The sequence below is a fragment of the Leptosomus discolor genome, chromosome 5, assembly GCF_034619465.1.
Source record: "Leptosomus discolor isolate bLepDis1 chromosome 5, bLepDis1.hap2, whole genome shotgun sequence".
NCBI lineage: Eukaryota > Metazoa > Chordata > Aves > Leptosomiformes > Leptosomidae > Leptosomus > Leptosomus discolor.
The window spans coordinates 60,096,228-60,102,643 of NC_141395.1; positions in this window are offsets into that span (position 1 = coordinate 60,096,228).

Genomic DNA, 6,416 nt, shown 5'->3' on the forward strand with positions numbered 1-6,416 from the left:
ACGCCAAAATTCGTGCCATTTGGTTTTTACTGAGTCCTATGTTATCTCCTTGTGTGTGTCCTGTTCTGCATTGCTATTGGGATGAGCCTGGATGATGAGAGGTACAGTTCATCGCAATTTAAAACAGGAAATGAACACATGAATCTACATTTTTATTCGTAAGGGGTTTCGAGCATGTACATTCAAACCCACAGAGTTCATTTAAAGCGCTTACTTCCATAAAACTCAAGACAGAAAAAAGACATGGGTGGCTTCCACTGAATCTCTTTTAAACTATATATATAAGTTATATATATATTTAAGTCATATAGTAACCTTTTTATATATTAATCTTTTAATTACTTAGTTTTAATTTATTTTCTGGATTGACAAAATTTAGGTCTTAAAACCAGTAACTTTCATATTGATCAGCCTTACTTGAAATTCCTAGTCTTAGCTGGCAGGTAGAGTTCTGGCTACTTGGTTATTTTGTACATGCCCCTTTAATTATGTTGAGGATGAGACTGAGTTGGAAAAAAGTGATCATTAACATTACATGAAAATAACCATAATTCCAAATTCCAATGACAGCTCCAAAAAGTTAACTTTTAATTGCTCAGATATCATTGATTTGCTGTGCAGAACCTATTTAATTGCATTGTTAACATCCACTTATCATAGTAGTCCATGTTTGTTGTAACTATACAGCTAAAAGGAATGTAAATGTTCAATGTAGTTAAGACCAAGAATTAATTCAACATATTACTTCTTAATATAGAAGTAATAATATATATTCTCTGTGAGTTTGCAAGTTTATGAAGATAAGAGGTACATTTATTTGCCTTCCCAACAGATACATATGAGTATCCTTAGAGGGCCATTTAAAATAACTGTTCAAAAGTTGTTCATTACAGATGGTGTTGGGAAGAAAATCCATATACAAACTATAAGAAATCCTTTTTACACGTAGGCAAATAAGTATAAATAGAATTGTGGGACTGAATCCTAATTTATTCCTTATTAGGATCATTTTAATAACTTGCTGCTAGGTGTGTGAGTAGTTAATACTTTCCTTGGAGTACAAGTCTATGCAATAGGGAATTATTTATTAATTATTCCGACACAAAAGCAGACGGAAATCCAGAGTCAGTGCGAGATTTTTGCATACAATAGCATTTGTATAAGAAATACTTATTTTAAAATGTCCTAAAAACGGGCAAAGGACTTGTGCTAAGCTTTCTGCAGGTCAGTGTGTTATCTGATCTTGTGCTGCATATTTACATAGAAGAACTAAAAAATATTGAAAATAGTGTTGTACGGGGAGGACAACAGCAGTCTCTGTATGTCCTTACAACTTGTGGCTTTCTGCCAACTTGCTGGCAACATTATAGGACAGGAAGGGACTTGACTCATTCTAACAATAAACAGTGGCAGTAGCAGCTCAGCAGCATTAATTTAGAGATGCATAGCCATTGTTGGTGGCCATGTACTGACCTAATTGAAAGCACATGTTCAGGATTCTGCATTATTTGTGTAGAGGCAGAAGATGAACCATTTCAGATCTGTGCCAGACTGGTAACCCACTCCTGTTTCAAAGGATTTACTGGCAGAGGGTGCAGTATAAACCCATGTGATACAGGACAGCTACAGAAAGTGATTAATGATGCTGGTGTGTGAAAGGGTAGAGGGGATTTTGAAGAAAGGCAAAAGGCAAGGTTCACTGTGTGAGAAGCTGTTCCACAGATAGTTGCCTTGAGTGGATACCACGTTAGGGTGACTAGATGCAAGGACAAAGGAGTCCTGGCAGTGAGATTATTTACTAGCTAAGAAATTATTTTGTAACGATGTGCTGATCAGATGCATCTGATGGCTTGGGTCTCCCAACAGAAGCAAGCCTGCGATGCTGCGTAACACATCGGTCTGAGAAACAGCCCTAGCTGCACATCAGTAGTCAGCAGGGAGGCTGTTTCTGAGTCTCGTGTCCAGAGCATGAGATGTGCCAGGAGGGTTCACAGGAGATGGCCTTGGTACATAATTATCAGGGCAATGCTACAGACCTTGCGTATGTTAACCACATGCCCCATCAGGGTGGCAGCTGTGGAGTGGTGAAGGCTGACTGCCCTGGATGACCCCTCTGTCTGCTCACAATAACTTTCCTGAGCTACTTCAAGATCCCATAAATCTGTTTATATCCTGAAACTTAACTTTAGGGCATTCAAAGACTGGATCCAACTTCTGTGGTACAAACCATGTCTACTTTCAAGCAACTTTATGAACTCATGTAACACATTACTGTTCTTATTCATTAGCTGGTAACTGAGAAGAAATTACATTATGTCTTAGGTGGCTTCTTAGTTCTTGATGCGTAAGCTCCCAATGACCTTAATAAAACTAAAAGCATTGGGGAGATGTGGATCCTGCCTCTGTACATAGGTAGGGTTATATTTACATTTTATTTATTTCTACTAGAGACAATCACCAGTAGAAACAATCAATTTGTTTACAAAATACTATACCACTATGTATAATTAAGGGTGACAGAATCTAGTCTATATGGCTTAGGACAATTTAAAGTCCTAAAACCAGATTCCTGTGCTGGTTTTAGTGGAAGAAGCAAGCTCAAAGAATCATCTGCACATCTTAACTCCAAGTGGCCTTCCTAGGAGTGAAGAGTCTTACTTACAGGGTCTTTTCTTCGAGTAACATCTTTCAAATATAAACAGCTGAAATACAAGAAATAAAATAACCATGTTAGAAGACATAGACTTTTAGATAAAGGACCTGTGGACATCTCTGTCTTCTTATATGACAGGATTTCTGAAATGTAATTTTCCCCCAAAAGATATTATGCCACTCAATTTGTTTGATGTCCCTTGGCTGCGCACGAGGATTTCTACAGCTACACTGAAACAACACGCTTTCTGATGGGATGATTTGCCATCATCTGGTCAGTTTTTACGATTTGCCTGAGTTCAAGTTGTAAACAGAAAGAAACTTACTTTGTTTGGTTTCCATAATTCCAATACAATGTATGGATAGGATTTTATTCTGATGTGTATATACATGTAAAATAAATTTTCTTCCACTGTGTGAGAAATGGACTCACTCAAAAGAAAGCGGACATTGGATAAAGAAGAGAGAGAATTTACAGTTACCAATAGACATCATTAGGCACAGTCATCTTCTCAAAGACTCGGTGCAATTTTATCTTTCAGTGTTCCTTCATCCTGCCCCTTATGCTTCCTTAATGTGTTTCATCATTGAGCCCTACATTTTAGGGCAACAAAGCTGGTGAAGGGTCTGGAGAACAGGTCGTATGAGGAGCAGCTGAGGGATCTGGGGTTGTTTTGCCTGGAGAAGGGGAGGCTGAAGGGAGACCTTATGGCTCTCTACAGCTACCTGAGAGGAGGTTGTAGCGAGGTGGGGGTCAATCTCTTCTCCCAAGTAACAAGTGACAGGACAAGAGGAAATGGCCTCACATTGCGCCAGGGAAGGTTTAGATTGGACATTAGGAAAAACTTCCTCACCAAAAGAGTGGTCAAACATTGGAAGAGGCTGCCCAGGGAAGTGGTGGAGTCACCATCCCTGGAGGTGTTCAAAAAACGTGTAGATGTGGCACTTCAGGACATGGTTTAGTGGGCATGGTGGTGTTAGGTCAATGGTTGGACTTGATGATCTCAGAGGCCTATTCCAACCTAATGATTATATGATTATGTGATCATTTCACCATTCCTGTAGGACATTGACTGGAAGACACACAATTTTACTGTGTAACAGAAATGATCTTGTACTAAAAAAAAGGAAATATAATTATTGTGTAAGCAATATATGAGTACTGGGTTAAACATGCATTCTTGTTAGCTACATGGCTGAGATCGCATACAAACAGAAAACAGATATTTTTGATCTTCCTAGTATGTTCATATACATATGTATTCATACATGCATGTCTCTGTGTGTGGACATTGTGATGTCTTCAGTGTGTACGCCTGCAGTTCAGGCATGGGTTTTTGCAAACCTTTTACTTGTATTTTTAATTATGACACCCAAGTGTAAAATATCTTAATGTTTGAAATGAAATTTGTTTTGCTTTCTTTATGAAAAGAATGAGCTATATAATTTGTGCACAGAAATGGTGTTTGAAAAGGCAGGCTTAGTTTTATTTGGAAATAATGAGTAATTATCTGAATCCTAATTCTAAAGACTAATAGGAGCATTTTTGTACTCTCATTTTATCTGCAAATTATTGAAGATTGATCTTGAACTTGAAAATGAAAATAAAGACAATTTTTAAATTGTCCGTTTATTACTTCATTTTAAAATCCTGTGTTTGTGGTTGATTTATCTTTTAAGAGCTAAGACCAAAGACTGTGAAGGTATAATGAATGGTTCCCACCTCCTTTCTTCATGGAATCAGAATATTTCTGTATCTGATGTCCTCAGGCTGTGGCTTATGGACTGTGTGGTCACATCAAAGAAGCTAAGATACATATATTCCCCATAAGAAATTGTTGTATTTGCCAAAGAGGGCTTATGAGGTCAAAATGAGAGGAATCTGTAATTATAAATAGGAGAGTTTGTGGTTGCTGTCATGGCTAAAGTGGAAGACACTGGGAATTCGAGACATTTTCTGTAGTAAGATATGATATTGTTGGCGGGAGAGAGGAAACCAAGAACTAAGAGTTACAGAGCCAGCTCAGAGTTGCCTCTATAAATACAAGTTTGGTAAATGCTGCAGTAATCCTTCCCCATTATTCAGCCTTGGGAAGGTCCCTGCTGAAGCACTCAGCTATTTCTGGTACTTCACTTCAGGAAAAGTTGCGAAGAGACAAGAAAAACAATCGGCAGCCTCCAGTTGTGGACATTTGGCAAATGAGTGGACATTTTAAAGGCATTTTATAGGGGTGGTCCATAGGCTAAAGGAATGATAACCGTGTATTACAGCAAAGGATGGGAAGGGTGGTGGTGGTTAATGAGGAGGTATTGGATAGTGTGGGACCTGAGCATGATGTAAATGGTATGGAATAAGGGGAGGAGAATGTGCTGGTTTTGGCTGGAGTAAAATTAGTTTTCTTCACAGTAGCTGGTATGGGGCTTGTGCTGAGAACAGTGTTGATAGTAACATTCTTGTTACTGCCGAGCAGTGCTTACACAGAGCCAAGGCCTTTTCTTCCTCTCACACCACCCCACCAGCGAGTGGGCTGGAGGTGCACAAGAAATTGGGAGGGGACACAGCCGGGACAGCTGACCTCAACTGACCAAAGGGATATTCCATACCATATGACATCATGCTCAGCATATAAAGCTGGGGGAAGAAGAAGGAAGAGGGGACATGTCTGGAATGATGGCATTTGTCTTCCCGAGTAACCATTACGTGTGATGGAGCCCAGCTGTCCTGGAGATGGCTGAACTCCTGCCTGCTGATGGGAAGTGGTGAATAAATTCCTTGTTTGGCTTTGCTTGTGTGCATGGCTTTTGCTTTACCTATTAAACTGTCTTTATCTCAACTGACAAGTTTTCTCACTTTTAGTCTTCCAATTCTCTCCCCCATCCCACGAGGGAGGGATGAGCGAGCAGCTGTGTGGGGCTGAGCTGCCGGCTGGGATTAAACCATGACTGTGGCACAGTCCCCCAGGAGAAGCCGAGGAAGCCTGCCTGCTCAGTGCAAGAGCACTGACGGAAGCATGCTTGTGGTCTTCCTTTACATTGACTAGGAAGAAGACAAGAAAGAATGGACTTAAGGGGAAGTTGGAAAGATTAATGCTAGAAAATATAAAAAAAATTGAGGATCAATAAGTATTTGACAGATTGTCTAGGAAAGTTTATTAAGATCACAGTAGATAGATGCTTGTGTGGTGCAGGGACAACTGATTCTTCACTTCATGTGTTGTTCTGTCACAATCCACAGAAATCCCAGTTCTACTCAATTTTTTAGAACCTCTTTTTCTCCAATTAGTTCTTCCCTGAAGTAACCTGTGAATAAAAAAAGGCATTTGACAATACAATATTAGTCTTGTACTACTCAGGGCTCATTCAAATATAATGACTACAGGGAAAAGGGATGACATGCTGATATTACCACTTCTCCTTGGGTGGTAATGATAGCTCTTTGTCCTTCTTCCTCTCTTGTCGTTTTTACCAGTTGCACATGGAAGATCATTACTGAGATTACTGTGTAAGAGCCCAGGATGAGACAGCCCTTGTCCCAAGGGACAGAGTGTTCTCTGAAACAAGACGTGGAAGCTGAGTGTGGTGAACAGCAGAAAAAAAAAAAATGGCTAAGGAGAAGGATGATTCTGTATGTTAGCCATGTAGGAGTATTCTGCTGGTGAGGAATGTTTTGAGATCTTTCAGAAAATCTGTACGGCACAGCAATAGATAAAGAAGGTGTATATTCAAACATGCAAAAAAGACAACATTTACTTCTGAATCATGGG